A 21,073-nucleotide genomic window follows, 5' to 3' on the forward strand; every position below is an offset into this window, starting at 1 on the left:
TCTCCCAATTAGGCTTCTTGAGCTACTAGAGGGCGCAATATGTATCCTGATATAGTAGCCATATAAACAGATCTCCCGATTAGATTTCTAGAGCTTCTAGAGGGCTTATCCAATTTGGTTGAAATTTTGCATAGGTCATATTGGTATGACTTCCAACAACCGTGCCAAGTATGGTGTAAATCGGTTAATAACCTGATATAGGTAAGGTAAGGTTGAAAAGAGGGTGCAGATATTAATCCGCCCCATGCCACTATGTACATACAGCAAAGCCAGTAATCGGCTTGTTGTGCGCTCTAAAAACTATAAAGTAACCTCTTAAAAGAAAATTTTAAGTTAGGAATTCCGTGCTACTTACTAAATCCTTAATTGTTTTCAACACCACTCCCCTAAGTTGGATGTCTGATATTGTGTCTCCACCCAAGTGCGGGGTATCTGTTGTACGCGAAAGCCGTGCAATGACAAGGAAATGCTCCAACGTCTCATCGTCTTCCCCGCATGCCCTACACATGCTATCACTTGCCGCATCGATTTTAGTGCGTAGTCCTAGGTGTCCCATTATGATAACAATAGCTATACTGACCTCCTTCTTGCTTCCTTTCAGTAATAGCCTCGCCTTTTCACGATCTAGATCCCCCATAGGGTTTTCGCCGTCCTACCGACCGTTTTGCTGTTTCACAATGTTGTATGCGCATTTGTCGTCCATTCCCTTAACTCGAACTGCGTCGGCCCGAAAGGCTTCGGGTTGATCAAGTTTATTGACGGCAGTCCTCCGGCCTTCACTGCCGAATCGTCTGCCCTTTCATTTCCCCTTACTCAATTATGACCGGGCACCCAAACTAAGCGGATTTTGCCATCTTCGTGACCTTACCGTCCTGGTTGTTAATGACCTTATGGCAATTTCACTGTCGGAAAAGGTGTTCACAATCAACGTCCTCGCGTTATCACCACACCACTTCACGCATACCGTGATCGTCCGGATCTCCGCCTGCAGGACCGTATTATAGTCAGGCAGTCTAAAACAGATCTCAGTCCCTGGGTTATCAATGTAAACCCCAGGCCCACTCTGTCCTCTAGCTTTGGTCCATCCGTGTAACATGATCTTCCAGATGGCAATACTAGGGTTCCGTTAATCCAAGACTGTGCCGATGGCAGCAGTGCCTCGCACTCGACTTCAAGGTTCATCTCAGGTATCCGATCAGAAACCTCTTTCCTTCCTTCCAGGTGCTCCCATCCTAAATCCACTCTCCCGTCGCCTTAAGTCTCATAGCCACAATGGCTGTCTCACACTTAATCTGTATGTCAATGGGTCAGAGATCTAGAATAGTCTCCAGTGCCTTAATATATATAACCTGATATAGTTGCCATACAAACCGAACCGAACCCAATTTGACACATTTAGCCACTAGAGGGCACAATGTTTACTTGATTTGCCTAAAATGTTGGTATCTTTCTGGGACTTCTAACAGCCATGACAAGTACGGTACATATCGGTCAATTACTTAATGTAGCTCATATACATTTTGAAAAAGTCATTTAAAGAACTTGACCAATGCGATCCATGATGGTGGGTACGATATAAGATTCCGGCCCGGCTAAACTTAGCACGCTTTGACTTGTTAGTATTAGATCGCACAACAAGCCGATTACTGGCTTAGGTGTATGTCCATATTGGCATGGGGCGGACTAATATCCACACCCTCTTTTCAACCTAACCTTACCTTAGTGCAAATACAAATTATTTCCTTGAACATTCCATCAGGGCACAGGGGCCAACTTCTCTCAGATGTCCGATTAAAGTTGAACCTCAATGATAAGGGGCCTCGTTTTTAAAGTCGAGTCCGCATGCTGACACATCTTTGGTAAGAAGATTGTTACATAGCATAGTACCTCACAAATGTTGCCAGCATTAGCAGGGGATAACCACCGCTGAAAATTTTTGTGATGCTCTCGTCATAGGTGGACATATTAACCTCTGCGCAACGGTGACCAACCAAGCGTATAGAATGAAAAATGATTAGCGATTATGTGAACAACACAGAGTTCCTGGCGAGGTTACTTTCACAACAAGCTGATTACTCAATCTATGTGAAATCACTTTGCAGTCTTTCCCTTCTTGGTGTAGAGTATCAAAGAGTCGACAATACCCTCTATAGTTGTTCTCTAATACAATTGACCAAAATTTATCTTCCATTCTAATCTTTCAAACCTTAGGCACTTTAACGAAATTTGTTATGTCTTTATTGACTTAAGAAAATCCCAAGTACAACTAAGGTCTTAATACCTTTACGCAGGTAAAATTAAATTTTTACAACCTTTGTTTATTTTTAACCCTGGCACCCATTTCCAAATTTCCTCGAATTTGTCGAAAGTGCTATTCCAATGAATTTGTTTGTTTTCCTTAAACTCGTAGCTGGAAAGGTACAAATGATGGCAGATGACTTGCAGTTGCTCAATTGTGGTCTTCTCGAACGCATCAACAAAGAAAATCCCTTAAGCGATTATTTAAAATGCGCCAACTATATGTAAGTAGATTAACCTTGACTGAATTAAATTTGGGGACAATTTAAATTGCATCTTCCAGCTATTCCTCGTTTTGACACTATTTGGCATTGCAATGTGCCAATATCACCATCATGAACACTATGACCATGGAGTTCCGCCACCACCCCATGCACATGGAGTTTACTATGGACAAGTTCCCAACGATCATCATGTACTATATCCTGCATACGGGCCACCACCACAACCTCCACATGGACATTACGATTTTCATGGTCATTACGATTATCACGGTGGTAATCCACATGGTTATCATGGAAAGCGCCGCTAAATGGGGCATTTTTCTAAAATACAGTCAACGAAATCAATTATATTCATTTTTTTTTACCTACAAAATATTTCATGAAATTTTAACTACAAAAATTTAATAAAATTGGAATTAAGGCCTGGTTATGCTCCCGTAGACATACCATAAATATAGGAAAACGTGTCAGCTGTTTTGTTTGGGCAAATGATTACCGAACGTCTGTGTCAAATTTCAGTGAAATCGGAAAATAAATGCGCCTTTTATGGGGCCAAGACTTTAAATCGAGATATCGGTCTACATGGCAGCTTTATCCAAATCTGGAACGATTTTAGTCAAGTTCCAGAAAAATGTCGAAGAGCCTAACACAACGCACTGTCTCAAATTTCGTCGAAATCGGACAATAAATGCGCCTTTTATGGGCCCAAAACCTTAAATCGAAAGATCGGTCTATATGGCAGCTATATTCGAATCTGGACCAATCTGGGCCAAATTAAGGAAGGACGTCGAAGATCCTAACACAACTCGCTGTTCCATATTTCAGCGATTTCGGAAAAAAGTGCGCCTTTTATGGCCCCAAAACCTAAAACCGAGAGATCGGTCTATATGGCAGCTATATCCAAATCTGAACCGATCCAGGCCAAATTGAAGAAAGACGTCGAAGGGCGGAAGACAACTCACTGTCTCAAATTTCAGCGACACCGGACAATAAATGTGCCTTTTATGGCCTCAAAACCTAAAACCGAGAGATCGGTCTATATGGCAGCTATATTCAAATCTGAACCGATCTAGGCCAAATTGAAAAAGGACGTTGAAGAGCCTAACACAACTCACTGTCCCAAATTTCAACTAAATCGGGTAATAAATGTGGCTTTTATGGGCCTACGACCCTAAATCGGAGGATCGGTCTAAATGACAGCTTTATCCAAATCTGAAATGATCTTGGCCAAATTGGCGAAGGATATTGAAGGGCCTAACACAATTCACTGTCCCAAATTTCAGCAAAATCGGGTAATAAATGTGGCTTTTATGGGCCTAAGACCCTAAATCGGCGGATCGGTCTATATGGGGGCTATATCAAGATATAGTCTGATAGGGCCAATCTTCGAACTTAACCTGCTTATGGACAAAAAAGAATTATCCGCTTTAATGCGGATTGTGGCTAACCTCTCATCCACCGGAGTAAAGCTGGGGACAAGGTGTTTCAGTCTGCGACTAACCACAAATCCACAGCCAAATTCATGCCTCGTGTTATGGTAGCTATAGTATAGTTCGCACCTTCTCTATAAAGAGTGCGGACATTCCAGGTGCAGATCCGCAAATCATGGTCCTTTTTTCGTTTGCGAGGGTCGTCAACTTTCGGGGGGTCCGTTTTTACTATCCCTTTGTTTCTAATAATAGTTCTCATTGTTTCCGGGGGCGGGTTACTTGCCCAGCGCCCCAACCGCATGGGTTTTATGGGATTGCACATGTATCCCTCGTTGTGGCAAGCCGCTTGCTCCAAGATCCGACGCTCGCCTCCAGCCGCCCCTAACCTGGGAACAGATGCTGATGTTGGCCATTGGTTATTTGAAGGCGCAAATAACTCACCTTGTCATCTCGAGTATCATTGGCACTCAGTATTCTCGAAAATCGCTGACTGCCCGCGGCCGCATTTCCAGCTACTCCGCATAAAAACGGAGCTTTCCACCATCCGCAACCTGCGGACGTGCTCGGTAGCTTTCAGCTAAGCTTCCGGTGATAACGATGGGCACCACACAAGTCGGAGATCAAAGTTCCAGCCTGCTCATACAATAGTTATCCAGTGTCGGCCTTTTGCGTCTATAATTGCTGAAATGTTGTGTGTGTCGAAGTATAGCCCCAATCCAGTCTCTGTCTCCATCTTAGAGTCATCTACAAAGACCGAGGTATCATTATCTACAAACAAAGTATTTGCTTCCTACTCCTCCCTCCCGGGAAAGCGAATCCCGAAATTCCCAGTAGTCTGAAACCCTCTTTAGTCTGCCCATGCCGCATGTTACACGGATGGCATCCATAGTGACCAGAAGGAAAACTTTGCCATATTCTGTTTCCTCCAGCATGCCAAGTTCCGTCTGAATAAACGCAACCTTGAAGGCACAGTTTGGAATATGGACCTTGATATTTTCCATAATTAGCATTGCGATCATGGAGGCCACCGTAGTGCAGAGGTTAGCATGTCCGCTTATGGCGCTGAACGCCTGGGTTCGAAACCTGGCGAAACCATCAGAAAAAATCCCTGTTAAGATCCAACAGAAATTCGTTTACCACTGGATAGTGAGAGAATTGGGGGCAACACACTTCCCAGAGGGGTTTCCCTGTTCAACCGCCTTCTGACCAAACTATCTCAGATGTCAGCAATGATAGTCTTGTCACATAGCATACAGTCCGTCCACAGGGAGAAACTCGGGTGGATCCCCGTGCGGTTTAGAGCAGTAACTGTGGACCCGTCTCCTCTTTGTTAAATGCCTTCTCAATATTTAAGGCCGTCATCGCGCACTACTTCATTAAGACAGACGTCTCCACTTGTCGCCTCACTGCGTGGAGGGTCGTCTTCTTCTGCCTATTCTTAAGGTATGCATGTTGAGCCCTTTACGTATGCCTGAAGTTCACCGGCGTCAGACCCTCCCTCACATTCAAGTCTTTTTATATCTTCCACCATAGGATGGGGGTATACTTATTTCGATATATTTGATTGTCATGACATCTTAAGTCGATCTAGCCACGTCCGTCCGTCTGTCTGTCGAAAGCACACTACATTTCGAGGGAGTAAAGCTAGCCCCTTGAAATTTTGCACACATACTTCTTATTAGTGTAGGTCGGTTGGGATTGTAAATGAGCTACATGAGTCTATGTTTTGATATAGCTGACATATAAACCAATCTGGGATCTTGAATTCTTGAGCCACAAGAGGGCGCCTTCTTATCCGATTTGGCTGCAATTTTGTATGAGGTGTTTTGTTATGATTTCCAACAACTGTGCTAAGTATGGTTAAAATCGGTCTATAACCGGATATAGCTGTCATATGTCATGGACCATATCAGTTCATGTTTTTATATAGCTGCCGTAAAAACTGATCTAGGATCTTGTATTCTTGAGGCAAAAGAGAGCCCAATTCTTATCTGATTTGGCTGAAATTTTGCACGACGTGTTTTGTTAGGACTTCCAATAACTGTGGTTAGTATGGTTCAAATCGGTAAATAACCAGATATGGTTAGGTTAGGGTGCAGATATTAATCCCCCCCATATGGACCTACACGTAAGCCAGTAATCGGATTGTTGTGCACTCCAATTACAACAAGTAAAAAGGCGTTAAGTTCGGCCGGGCCGAACTTTGGATACCCACCACCTCGGGTATATATGTAAACCACCTTTCGTCAAAATCCGGTGCAAAACTCATACCTTATGTCCCATAGCAAAAATATGTGGAGGCGCTTAACTTAACTCTTTGTCCACAATTTCGGCAACATCGGACAATAAATGCGCTTTTTATGGCCCCAAAACCTAAAACCGAGAGATCGGTCTATATGGCAGCTATATCCAAATCTGGACCGATCTGTGCGATAATACAGAAGTATGTCAAGGGGCTTAACGTAGCTCACTGCCCCAAATTTCAGCGACATCGGACAATAAATGCGCCTTTTATGGGCCTAAGACCCCAAATCGGAGGATCGGTCTATATAGCAGCTATATCCAAATCTGGACCGATCTAAGCCATATTGACGGAGAATGTCGAAGGACCTAAGACAACTCACTGTCCCAAATTTCAGCAAAATCGGATAATAAATGTAGCTTTTATGGGCATATAACCCTAAATCGGAGGATCGGTCTATATGGCAGCTATATCCAAATGTGAACCGATCTGAGCCAAATTAACGAAGGACGTTATAGGGCCTAACACAATTCACTGTCTCAAATCATAGCAAAATCGGCCAATAAATGTGGCTTTTATGGGCCTAAGACCCTAAATTTGAGGATCGGTCTATATGGCAGCTATATCCAAATTTGAACCGATCTGAGCCATATTGACGGAGGATGTCGAATGGGCTAACACAACTCACTGTCCCAAATTTCAGCAAAATCGGATAATAAATGTGGCTTTTATGGGCCTAAGACCCCAAATCGGAGGATCGGTCTATATGGCAGCTATATCCAAATCTAGACCGATCTGAGCCGAATTGACGGAGATTATCGAAGGGTCTAACACAACTCACTGTCCCAAATTTCAGCAAAATCGGATAATAAATGTGGCTTTTATGGGCCTAAGACCCTAAATCGGAGGATCGGTCTATATGGCAGCTATATCCAAATCTAGACCGATCTGAACCAAATTGACGGAGAATGTCGATGGGCCTAACACAACTCACTGTCTTAAATTTCAGCAAAATCGGATAATAAATGTGGCTTTTATGGGCTTTAGACCCTAAATCGGCCGATCGGTCTATATGGGGGCTATATCAAGATATAGTCCGATATAGCCCATCTTCGAACTTAACCTGCTTATGGACAAAAAAAGAATCTGTGCAAAGTTTCAGCTCAATATCTCAATTTTTAAAGGCTGTAGCGTGATTTCAACAGACAGACGGACAGACGGACGGACATGTCTAGATCGTCTTAGATTTTTACGCTGATCAAGAATATATATACTTTATAGGGTCGGAAATGGATATTTCGATGTGTTGCAAACGGAATGACAAAATGAATATACCCCCATCCTTCGGTGGTGGGTATAAAAAAGTAACCTCGAAAAAGAAAATAAGTTAGGAATTGGCATCGAAGGATTCTTCAATTTTGTGACCGCCCGCACGAGGTTGTGCAAAACATAGAAGAATCCTTCTTTGCCAAAACGTACACTCTGGTGGTATGCATCGAAGGATTCTTCAACCGACTTCTAACAATGTGCGAACCGACACACTGATCCAATCCCTTGAACAGTAGCGGGTGGAACCGGTCCCTAGAGACCGGATAAACCCTATGCTAAGGAATGGGTCGATAAATTGTGTGTCCCATGGCATAAGGGTGACGTCACAGGGTGGCGTTTTATCGCCACTCCTATGAGTGACCACCATGAATGACCTATTACGGATGCTGACTGAGGAGGAATTTAAACCTGTCTGCTACGCAGACGATGTTATAATGCTTCTAAGAGGTAAAGTTCCGAACCAGCTATGCAGAAGGACCGAAAGTGTCTTGCATATGGCATATGACTGGGCTAAACCCAGAGGTCTTAATGTTATCCCAGAGAAGACTGAAATATGCATGTTCACGAGGAAGACGAAGGTGGGCCAATTTGACGCACCATGTTTCCTAATTAAGATGATTTTGATATCTTACTTACGCCTCAGTAGTTTGGTTGACTGGTATGGAAAAAAAAGTGCAATATAAGGACCATACAACAGGTTCAGAGAACATGTTGTCTTGGCATAGGCGGAGCGATGAGGACCACGCCCACTAGAGCACTAGGGAGTACTCTAGATACCCGAGGCAACGATAGGAAACCTGGAAGGAAGGAAAGAGGTTTCCGATCGGATACATGAGATGAATCTTAAGGTCGAATACGAGGCAGTGCTGCCAGCGGCACACTCTTCGATTGACGGAACCCTAGTATTGTCGTCTTAGAGATCATGTTACACGGATGGATCAAAGCTAGAGGACAGAGTGGACAAGGGTGTGGGCGATGAATGCGCATGGAAACCCTGTGGAATAGCGAAACGATTGGTAGGACGGCGAAAATCCTATGGAGAGATCCAGATCATGAGAAGAAGAGGCTATTACTGAAAGGAAGCAAGAAGGATGTCAGTATAGCTATTGGCATCATGACGGGACACAAAGGACTACGAGCTCACTTATGTAAAATCAGTGCGGCAAGTGATAGCATGTGTAGGACATGCGGAGAAGATGATGAGACGTTGAAGCATTTCCTTTGTCATTGACCGGCTTTCGCGTCTAACTGTACCGGCACTTAGGTGAAGACACCATACCAGACATGAACCAACTTAGGGGTGTGGCATGGAAAACAATTAGGGATTTTGTGAGTAGCACAGAATGTAGCCATCTAAACCGATCTTGAATCTTAATTTCTTGAGCCACTAGAAGGCACAATTTATATGTGATTTCGCTGAAATTATGCATGAAGTGTTTTGTTATGACATTCAACAATTGTGCTAAGTATGGTTCAAATCGGTCCATAACCTGATATTGCTGCCATATAAATCGATCTGGGATCTTGAATTATTAAGCCTCTATAGGGCGCAATTATTGGGTTACCCAAAAAGTAATTGCGGATTTTTCCTATAGTCGGCGTTGACAAATTTTTTCACAGCTTGTGACTCTGTAATTGCATTCTTTCTTCTGTCAGTTATCAGCTGTTACTTTTAGCTTGCTTTAAAAAAAAAGTGTAAAAAAAGGATATTTGATTAAAGTTCATTCTAAGTTTTAATAAAAATGCATTTACTTTCTTTTAAAAAATCCGCAATTACGTTTTGGGCAACCCAATATTATTTGATTTGGCTGAAATTGTGTACATCGAACATTCATTCAACATACACGTCAAATGTGACCTGAACCGGGCTATAGACTGATACAGCTCCCCTATAAACCGATCTATTTTATTTCTTGAGCCCCTGATTGCAAATGAGACGTATTGGTTCGATTAAGGCATAACCATCCACCCTACTGTTGGAAACCGGAGATCGTGTAAACGAGTAGTGCTATCTGCTTGAAGTTTTGCACAGAATTTCAAATGTGCTCAGATCGTCAGACGTCCTATATGGACCCCTTCTCCTAGTAGCCTCAGTAATGTGACGATTTAACTCCTTAAAATGAATGCACTGCAGTCTGAGATACATTGCGCAAATTTTTATGTAAAAAAATTCAATTTGCCTTAATTCTGAATTTTGCGTTTAACTGTTGTATGAAACGTATGCCCCCATTTACATTTGGAAATTCTATACTAAGTCTAAAATAAAATTCTTTCAATTTTTACAAAAACAAGCTTCCTGCCTGGGGTCCTGCATTGTGTGTCTTTTCAATTGGATTTATTACTGACGAACTCTAAAAGTGTTCATCTTTTTTTTCAATTAGTTTCCTCCATGCCTGAAATCCATTGAAAGCTTAATGGCCTATGGAGTGACATTACTTTCCCGCCTGTACGAATGGAAGGAGCTTCATTCTGATGGACAGTTCATCGATGTGTGAAACGATATTGTTTTTGATGGCTATGCTCGGCTGGTAGCCAAGCAAACAAAAAGTGAGTTGAAATATCAATTGAAAATGGAAAAACCTTGACAAAACACTTCATTGCACACCGTTGTGCTTTTCTCTGACATTTGGTTTGTTTTTTATTCGACTTTTTGTTACAATTGACGAGTTGTGGATATGGTTGTTATGGTTTCACTTCTTTCTTTTTGTGCTGTAATTGGAAAGAATTCTAAAGTTGACTGATGGAAAGGGATACAAATTTTCGAGCGGGAGAGTCTGGTTTTAAACATCATAAAAATAGGTGTATCTTTGTCAAAAAAAGTAAAAATTCTTTAAATACAATAGTATTGGCGCTTACCTATTTGTCCCATTATGATGCCGAAAGCGATACTGACCTCATTTTTATTTCCTTTCAGTTATTAGATCATCCTATCACGATCCGCATTTCCCCATAAGACTTTCGTCATCCTATCGACCGTTTTCCACAATGCTACATGTGCGTTGGTCGCCTACGCCCTTAACTCGGACTGCGTCGCCCCGAAAGGTTTTACTGAGGTCAGTACACTGGTCTCTACGGCTTAATCTTCTGCTTTTTATACCCACCACCATTGGGTGGGGGTATACCAATCTAGTCATTCCGTTTGTAACACCTCCAAATATTGATCTGGGACCCCATAAAGCATATATATTCCGGATCGTCTCAACATTCTGATTCGCACTAGCCATGTCCGTCCGTCCGTCTGTCGAAATCACGATAGCGGTCAAACGCGTAAAGCTAGCCGTTTGAATTTATCAATCAACTACTAAATATTGACGTAGGTCGTTGGGGACTGCAAATAGGATATATCGGTTCACATTTAGATATAGCTCCCATATAAACCGATCTCCCGATTTGACTTCTTGAGCCACTGGAGGCCGCAATTTGTATCCGATTTGGCTTAAATTTTGCACGTTGTATTTCGTTATGACCTTCAATAACTGTGTTAAGTACCGTCCAAAAAGGCCAAGAACCTGATACAGCTCCCATATAAACCGATCTCCCGATTTGACTACTTGTGCCCTGGAAGCCTCAAAGTTCATCCGCTTAGGCTGAAATTTTGCTTATAGTGTTCTGTTATGACTTCCAACAACTGTGCCTAGTACTGTCCAAATCGGTCTATAACCTGATATGGCTCCCATATAAACCGAGCTTCCGATTTGACTTCTTGTGCCCCTGGAAGCCGTAATTTTTATTAGATTTGGCTGAAATTTTGTATACAGTTTTCCATTGCGACTTCCAACAACTGTGTCAAGTGCCGTCCAAATCGATGTATAACCAGATATAGCTCCCATATAAACCGGTCTCCCGATTTGACTTCTTGAGCCCCTGGAAGCCGTAATTTTTATCAGATTTGGCTGAGATTTTGTACAAAGTTTTCCGTTGCAACTTCCAACAACTGTGCCGAGTACCGTCCAAATCGGTCTGTAACCTGATATAGCTCCCATATAAACCGATCTTCCGATTTGACTTCTTGAGCTTTGGCTGAAATTTTGCACATATTGTTATGTTATGACTCGCAACAACTGTGCCAAGTACAGTCCAATCGGTCTATACAGTCCAAATCGGTCTATAGCTCCCATATTTTAGCAAAATCCATGGTGGTGGGTTCCCAAGATTCGGCCCGACCGAACTTAGCACGCTTTTACTTGTTCATTCCTCCTGTCCATAAAGATGTTCACACTCGAGTAGGAAACAGATTTCAACCCCTGGGACCTCAATGTATACACCCAATGTTACGGTAGTGTTTGGAGGTTGGCATCGACTGGACGATAAATCGCCAGCCGATAGGGATTGGAGCTATCCCTTTTGACTTTGCCGGTATGCTGGCATTTTGCTCGACTATCGCTCGTCGGATGGGGTTGCTCCTTGCCAGGGAAGCTCTTAACCTCGTACTAAAAAAAGCTTATATCAGTTTTTAAGTAAAGAAAAAAAGTCTGGGGCCGAAATAATTGTACAACAAGCAAAAGCATGTTAAGTTCGGCAGGGCACAATCTTATATACACTCAACCATAAATCGCATTTGTCAAGTTCTTTGAATTATTGGGTTGCCCAAAAAGTAATTGCGGATTTTTTAAAAGAAAGTAAATGCATTTTTAATAAAACTTAGAATGAACTTTTATCAAATATACTTTTTTACACTTTTTTCCTAAAGCAAGCTAAAAGTAACAGTTGATAACTGACAGAAGAAAGAATGCAATTACAGAGTCACAAGCTGTGAAAAAATTTGTCAACGCCGACTATATGAAAAATCCGCAATTAACAGAATACCTCATACAAAATTTTGAGCCAAATCGGAAAGGAATTCCACCGTTCGGAGGCTTAAGAAGTCAAGACCCAAGATCGGTTTATATGTCAGCTATATCAAAACATGAGCCGATTTACAATCCCAACCCACTTACTATAATAGGAAGTAGTTATGAAAATTTTCAAGCTCCTTGCTTTTTCTCTTCGAAAGTTTGCGCGCTTTCGACAGACAGACGACTTAGAATATCAAGAGGATCAGGAATATACATACATGTAGCTGTAGATGGAACCAATTGATCCGTCCGTCCGTGTACGTCTGTAGGTTTATTGGTAAGTGTATGTCCCCTTTTTTGTGTGACTGTATTTGAATATGTGTTTTTTATACCCTGCACCAACACTGTGGTACAGGGTATTATAACTTAGTGCAATTGTTTGTAACACCCAGAAGGAAGAAATATTGATAAGCATACCGATAGACTCAGAATAACTTTCTGACTCGATTTAGCTATGTCCGTCCGTCTGCTTGTACGTCTGTCGATGTTAATTTCTGTACAAACTACAGATCACAATTTTCATTCGATCATCTTGAAATTTAGTATAGGCATCTTTTTCGGCCTAGAGCCGAAGCCTATTGAAATTGGAAAAAATCTGCTCAGATTTAGATACAACTCCCTTATATATTTTCGTCCGATTATGAAAAATATTGCAATAAAGTGCTCATTTGTTAACCGATTCTCTCAGATTTTTTTAACCGATTGGCAGAAAGGATTTTCTTATATCTATTAATATTACTGGTGAATTTCATAGAAGTCGGTGCAGTTTAGATTTAGAAAGCTGCCATTTATGTATATCGCGCGATTTTTACTCTAGATCCACTGCAAGTGCATTTATTTACCAACCGTGCCAAAATTTTGCTCAACACTTTCCTCGACGACTACCAAAATATCTAAGAAGTTTGATAGAAATCGGTTCTGATTTAGATACAGCTCCCATATTTATGTTCCTCAGATTTTGGGTAATTTGCATTAATGTTGTCATTTGTCAACCGTAGTTATTAGGGTATTTGGTACGAAATGTTTAATAATTCATCCGAAAATCAGTTCAAAATTAGGGTAAGATAGGTGTAGGGTATTACCCAGTCGGCACCGCCCGATGTTTCCCTTTCTTTACTTTTATCGCTAAATTTGTGCTAGGAACTTGCGTCTCCATTACTGTCTCCTGGTTGGCCTTGGTAAAGGTTTCATCGTCCCTTCTGGGGACCTTAGAGAGCACTTTACGCAGTCGAGATGCCTCACTTGCGCCTCTTTGCTCTCCTAATCTCTTGGTTCAAATAGTTGAAGGCTAGAGAGCTATGCGTTCAGCTTTCTATTTCCTATCACTTTTTGCTTTTTGAAAAACTCGCATATTCTTCTTTCTGTGTACCTTTAGTTACACTGTCCACAATGACTGGTTAATCTTACACTGCGGTCTGTCTGTTCGTTAGATTAGATTGGACAAGGATGATGATGTCCAGACATAGAAGTCCAGGAATCCGCCGAGGCCATATTATGGCCCATTGTGATTCCTTAATATGTATAATTTCTTTCGAAGATCCAAGTAGTTAAAGGGGCGTCGCCAATGATTCCAGCACATCACATTAATGCAGACTGTCTTACCATTTTAATAATACAATAAGATGAAAGATTTCAATACATCTGGATTCCTTCCTCTTAACTTCTCCAATGCCTGAAAGAAAAAATATCCCAGTATCTTATTCCTATTATGACTTAATGCCGGACATTGGCAAAGGAAGTGATAACTATCCTCCGCGGCAGCAGTTTACTTAGCTTATTATGTCCTGTTATAACTCCAATAACCGTTCCAAGACGAATCCTCTCCATCAATAATAGAGCATCAATGTTACGATTCGAACGTTCGTCGCATATTCGCACAACCTACTGTTGAGTTCCATCTATTAAACCACGTTTCCTTACAACATAATCGGAGCTCATAATAGACATGTGATAGAGGATAGTGAATTTCCGCTATCGAGAAAGAGCCAATCGTAGCCAAATCCGCCTTCTCGTTACCTGGGTCACCTTGTGTTGTCTGTGCAGTCGCTCCAAAAAGTCCGTACAACTATGCAACGTTTTAGATCCAATGCTCGTAGCCATAAGAGACTTAATCGCCGCCGTGGCAATCGCAAAGACTTCCGCCGGAAAGATCGTGCAATCGTCACCCAAGCGATCGAAGTTTTGCGCAGTGGTTTCCGCATGCAGTACCGCAATCCATCTTCGATCCATCTTTAAAGAAATTGAAGTCTCCAAATCTAATACATCCCTCCTGCCAATCAGCCACGGTAGATATAAGTATACGCAGCCTACAGTCCACAAATTCCACCCTCGACAGGCAGTCAGTCTGCAAGTCTTTCATAGTTCTGTCGAATTGACCGATATGTCTGGAGGGTAGCGCCCGAAGCTAATCCATTAGAACAGCCTGAGCGCGACGCTTTTCTGTTTGTTACTTATAGGATGGTCTGGAGGGAAAAATAGGCTATCGGAAAAGGGCGAACCCTTCCTTTTACCCCAAAAACACCAACTAAACTGAACAAGTAAAAAGGCATTAAGTTCGGCCGGGCCACCACCTCGGGTATATGTGTAAACCCCATTTCGTCACAATCCGGTGAAAATTGGATAGCTTAAGCACCCAAATTCGGCATGGACATTGAGTGGTCATATAAAGGGTGATTTTTTTGAGGTTAGGATTTTCATTCATTAGTATTTGACAGATCACGTGGGATTTCAGACATAGTGTCAAAGAGAAAGATGCTCAGTATGCTTTGACATTTCATCATGAATAGACTTACTAACGAGCAACGCTTGCAAATCATTGAATTTTATTACCAAAATCAGTGTTCGGTTCGAAATGTGTTCATTCACCGTAACGTTGCGTCCAAATTGAATAGTGACATATATACACTATTCAATTTTGTAGAACAAAATATTGCTCTTTTTGGCAAATATATCCAATTATAAACCCATCTGAACCATATTAGGGTCGGATATCGTGAGGCTCAGAAAACTCACTGTTTCAAATTTCAGCGAAATCGGGTAAAAAATAAAGCTTTTATGGGCTTCAGTCAAGGGGACTGATCGGTCTATATGGTAGCTATATCTATTGGGTTGCCCAAAAAGTAATTGCGGATTTTTTAAAAGAAAGTAAATGCATTTTTAATAAAACTTAGAATGAACTTTAATCAAATATACTTTTTTTACATTTTTTTTTTCTAAAGCAAGCTAAAAGTATGAGCTGATAACTGACAGAAGAAAGAATGCAATTACAGAGTCACAAGCTGTGAAAAAAATTGTCAACGCCGACTATATGAAAAATCCGCAATTACTTTTTGGGCCCAATAAATATGGTCCGATCTCAACCATATTTAAGTCGGATGTTGGGAGGTATCTACTCACTGTTTCAAATTTCAGCGAAATCTGTTAAAAAACAAGTAAAAAGGCGTTAAGTAATAAATAAAGCTTTTATTGGCTTCAGACCCTTAATCGGCAGAGCTGTCTATATGGCAGCTGTATCTAAATATAGTCTGATCTGAACCATGTTTAGCTCGGGTATCAGGAGGCTAAAAATAACTCGCTGTTTCAAATTTTAGCAAAATCTGTTAAAAAACAAGTAAAAAGGCGTTAAGTTCGGCCGGGCCGAACTTTGGTTACCCACCACCTCGGGTATATATGTAAACAACCTTTCATCAAAATTCGGTGAAAATTTCAAACCTTATACTCATATACCTCATACCGATCTGAACTATATAGGACACGGATGTCGAAAAGCCGAACATAAGTCACTGTGTCAAATTTCAGTGATATCGGATTATAAATGCGCCTTTTATGGGGCCAAGACTTTAAATCGAGATATCGGTCTATATGGCAGCTATATCCAAATCTGGACCGATTTGGGCCAAGTTGCATAAACATGTCGAAGATCCTAACACTAAGCACTGTCCCAAATTTCGGCGAAATCGGATTATAAATGCGTCTTTTATGGCCCCAAAACCTAAAACCTAGATATCGGTCTATATGGCAGCTATATCCAAATCTGGACCGATCTGTGCGATATTGCAGAAGTATGTCAAGGGGCTTAACATAACTCACTGTTCCAAATTTCGGGGACATCAGGCAATAAATGAGCATTTTATGGGCCCAAAACCATAAATCAAGAAATCGGTCTATATGGCAGCTATATCCAAATTTGAACCGATCTGGACCAAATTGAAGAAATATGTCAAAGGGCCTAACACATCTCACTGTCCCAAATTTCAGCAAAATCGGACAATGAATGTGGCTATTATGGGCCTTACACCATAAATCGGAGGATCGATCTATACGGCAGCTATATCCAAATCTGCACCGATCTGAGCCAAATTAACGAAGGATGTCGATGGGCCTAACACATCTCACTGCCCCGAATTTCATCAAAATCGGATAATAAATGTGGCTTTTGTGGGCCTAAGACCCTAAACCGGAGGATCGGTCTATATGGCAGCTATATCCAAATCTGAACCGATCTGGACCAAGTTAAAGAAACATGTCAAAGGGCCTAAGACAACTCACTGTCCCAAATTTCAGCGAAATGGCACCATAAATGTGGCTTATATGGGCCTTAAACCCTAAATCGGAGGATCGGTCTATATGGCAGCTATATCCAAATCTGAACCGATCTGAGCCAAATTGACAAAGGATGTCGAAGGGCCTAACATAACTCACTGTCCCAAATTTCAACAAAATCGGATAATAAATGTGGCTTTTATGGGCCTAAGACCCTAAATCGGCGGATCGGTCTATATGGGGGCTATATCAAGATATAGTCCGATATAGCCCATTTTCGAACTTAACCTGCTTATGGACACAAAAAGAATCTGTGCAAAATTTCAGCTCAATATCTCTATTTTTAAAGACTGTAGCGTGATTTCAACAGACAGACGGAGAGAGGGACGGACATGGCTAGATCGTCTTAGATTTTTACGCTGATCAAGAATATATATACTTTATAGGGTCGGAAATGGATATTTCGATGTGTTGCAAACGGAATGACAAAATGAATATACCCCCATCCTTCGGTGGTGGGTATAATAAAGCTTTTATTGGCTTCAGACCCTTTATCGGGAGATCGGTCTATGTGGCAGCTATATCTAAATATAGTCCGATCTGTACCATATTTACGTCATATGTCGGGAGGCTTAATATAACCCATTATTTTAAATTTCAGCAAAATCGTGAAAGCTTTAAATAAAGCTTTGATGGCCATCAGACCCTTTATCGAGAAACCGGTCTATATGGCAGTTATATCTAAACATAGTCCGATCTGAACCGTATTTGTCGGGAAGACTTAAACTATTCAATGTTTCAAATTTCGGCAAAATCTGATGAAAAATAAAGTTTTTATGGGCGTTAGACCCTTTATCGGAAAATCGGTCTATATAGCAGCTATATCCAAATTTGGTCCGATTTGGCCCGTTCAAGAACTTTACCAGCGTGCATCAAAAAGACGTATCCGTGCCAAATTTCAGCTCAACATCTCAATTTTTGAAGCCTCTAGAGTGATTACAACAGACGGACGGACAGGCATCGTTAAATCTTCTTGGAATTTAAAGACGATCCGAAATATATATACTTTGTAGAGTCGGAAATTGATATTTCGATGTGTTGCAAACGGGATGACTAAATGAATATACCCCCTATCCTACGGTGGTGTTTATAAAAATGATCAGACAGGGGCAATATGAGACTCATGAAAGGAGTTTGGGTCTAGAATACGAAACTTATATACAAATTTGGGGTCAACTTCCAGGGTACCACCCCAAACGGATGTGTAGACCGATAAAGGTACAATATGAATATGATGCATAATTTAAGCACTAAATTTCACGGGGACGCTCCTACTTCCAAAAATTACCCTTCCTCCGAAACCCCTGAATGGAAGAGTGAAGCGATCGGTATAGTAAGAGATTCAAGTGAAAGATTTTTAGAAGTAGAATACGAAATTTAATTCCAAATTTGGGGCAAGTCCGAGAAAACCCGCCGCTTGAGGGTCTTAAACGTACCTTTAATACCCTATTTTAGCCAACCCGGAAGAAATGGATGCTTATATGGTATTAAGAAATTAATTTGGAGAATCGGTTTATATGAACGCTACATGTATTTAGGTAACTATGAGGAACTCATTTCGTGTTCGTGTGTTAAAGGGTGTGTTCGTTAAAGGGCAATGTAATGCAAATTTGACAAAATTCTATTAAAGAAAAAGGGGCAAACTTCTCACAGTACCTCACAATTGTCGTCAGTACTAGGAGGGGATAACTGCCGCGGAAAAGTTTTTCTGATGTTCTCACTAGAATTCGAACCCAGTCTTTCAGCGTCATAGGCGGACATGCTAACCTCTGCGCTATGGTGGCCTTCATAAAGGTAAAAGTAATTTGCATACCTATTCTGATCTACAATACGATCTCAAAATGTAAAGTTGAACTTTTCTTTATATAGGGAGGGGCATTGTGCAAACCTGAGCCGATTCGAATAAGGCTTCAATGGCTCACATCAATCAGAATTATTGGTGCAAGATTTTTTGTTTGACCGACGGAAGGGCATAGTTTCAACGACTTCGAATATTAAGACATATGGATGCCATATCATATGGATGCCATAATTTTGTACATCCGCCATCATTTTCTATGATTTGTTCCGGTTTAAATCCCTTTTCAATTACATTTCTTTATTTCAGATATTTTTACCCTTCCCTTGTGACTTTGGCCGCCAAGACATGGGTATGACTTTTTATACAAGGGGTTGGTAAATATTTATTTGGAATACATACATACATATATCACAATAAACCTTTCGTTCGAAATGCTTTATGAGCTTGTGTATCCCTTTTTGTCCTTTTTCCTGAATTCTTAAAGTTTATTGCTATTTATAGACCAATAACACTTGACCATCATGAACGCAGTAGATACTCGTACAATAAAAAAAACTAATCAAAGCTTAGGGCACAACACACCTTGTTGCCTTTGACGGTGTTTGCCCAAGGTGATTGTAAATCCTTGGCTATAAGACTAAATGTTTGGCGAAGCAGTTGATATGTGGTCTCTGACTGGCAGAAAAGGTGGAATTTTAATCCATGAACTTTTTATTTACAAATTTTCTTGTGACAGTCGATACTGTGACATCAATTTGAATGAAATTCATTTCAGATGGGCTAATAAAAATTCAATTTAAGATGCAGAAGTAAAACGAATATCCAGTGTAAAATTGATTAGAGAAGATATTTAGTTTTAATACTATCAACCATAGGAAAGGGCAATACGCTAAGTTACGACTTTTGATTAAAGCTTGGTTGGGATCAAAATTTTTATATTCTTGATTCAAAGACGATTTAGTTCAAAATAGGTGGCCACCATAGCGCAGAGGTTAGCAAGTCCGCCTATGACGCTGAACGCCTGGATTCGAATCCTGGCGAAAAAAATCAGAAAAAATTTTCAGCGGTGGTTATCCTCTTCTAATGCTAGCAACATTTGTGAGGTACTATGCCATGTTAAAACTTTTCCCCAAAGAGGTGTCGCATTGCGGCATGCCGTTCGGACTCGGCATAAGAAGGAGGCCCCTTATCATTGAGCTTAAAATTTGAATCGGACAGCACTCAGTGATATGTGAGAAATTTGCCCCAGTTCCTTAATGGAATGTTCATGGGCAAATTTGCATTTGCAGTTCAACATAAAGCACGCATATTTCAAAGATTGGGAACTATGTTGAAAGAAGAAAGTCTGAATATTTGTCTTTAGTTGGCCATTACAAAACATTTGTAGAATTGATTTCCAAGCGCCTCGATTTAATGCGCTCCTTCTCCAATCTCCAACACCCAGATTCGAGATGTCTTTATTCATTTAACAACTCCATTGGAGTTGGAGTTTCTACATTTAGTATAACTTCTAATGACGTTGCATTTCTTCCGGTATTCAGCAGAAGGTCGATTATAATATCGCATGACTTGACATGACATGAGATCTATTAAAGATATTGTATTAATTGTCGAGGAGCATAAGATTGTGTAAGCAGTTAAAAAAAATTCTGAGATGTTTTTAGTCTCAAGGTGGGCCAAATACACAATACAACGAGTCTATCAGTCTTACAACATGAGTCCTCCTCGAATTAGTTCGAAATATAGTGACATCTAATGGAAACAGAACAGCATTGTGGTCCTCCTAGATATTAAGCAACTAACTGCATGGGACTAGAATCGATAATGAAGGATGTAGTGCTTATTGGCATTTGTCTTAAATCTTTGGTTGTCAAAGTGGGTGAGAAAAACATTAGCCGGAAGTCGATTCCACATACGAACGGGTCGGGCGAAATAAGAATTCTCTTTATAATGCATTGTGCGGTCCGCTGGCCAATCAATTACAAACGGGTGTGAGTTCCTGGAATATCTAGTATCCCTGACATACATCCTTACATTAGGAATAAGAAGACGAATATCGGACGAACACACACCATGATAGAACAGCGCCAAACAACCCGCATTGCGACGATGATGAAGGGAGGCAATTAAGTTGGATACCCCACTGTCCCCAATCAACGCCATCGCTCTCCTCTGTAATGGTCCAGTAGCTCCAGAGATGATTTTTAAGCTCCAGCCCACACATGTGAGTTGTACTCCATTTTCGACCTTTTGAAAGTGGTGTAGATGTTAAGAAGATCAGACGGAGTGAAGTAATTCTTACACCGTTTAAG

General features: G+C 41.0%; 1 long non-coding RNA gene across 1 annotated transcript; it reads right to left on the reverse strand.

Annotated features, from left to right (window-relative positions):
• Positions 1–2,297: 2,297 nt before the first annotated feature.
• LOC106088896 (uncharacterized) lies at positions 2,298–3,021 on the reverse strand. Its single transcript, XR_009397825.1, has 2 exons — positions 2,892–3,021; positions 2,298–2,826 (listed from the first exon to the last, which is right to left on the reverse strand). It is a non-coding gene; the product is annotated as an uncharacterized LOC106088896 (long non-coding RNA).
• Positions 3,022–21,073: the final 18,052 nt, after the last annotated feature.

Source organism: Stomoxys calcitrans, chromosome 3 (assembly GCF_963082655.1).
Source record: "Stomoxys calcitrans chromosome 3, idStoCalc2.1, whole genome shotgun sequence".
Classification (NCBI taxonomy): Eukaryota; Metazoa; Arthropoda; class Insecta; order Diptera; family Muscidae; genus Stomoxys; species Stomoxys calcitrans.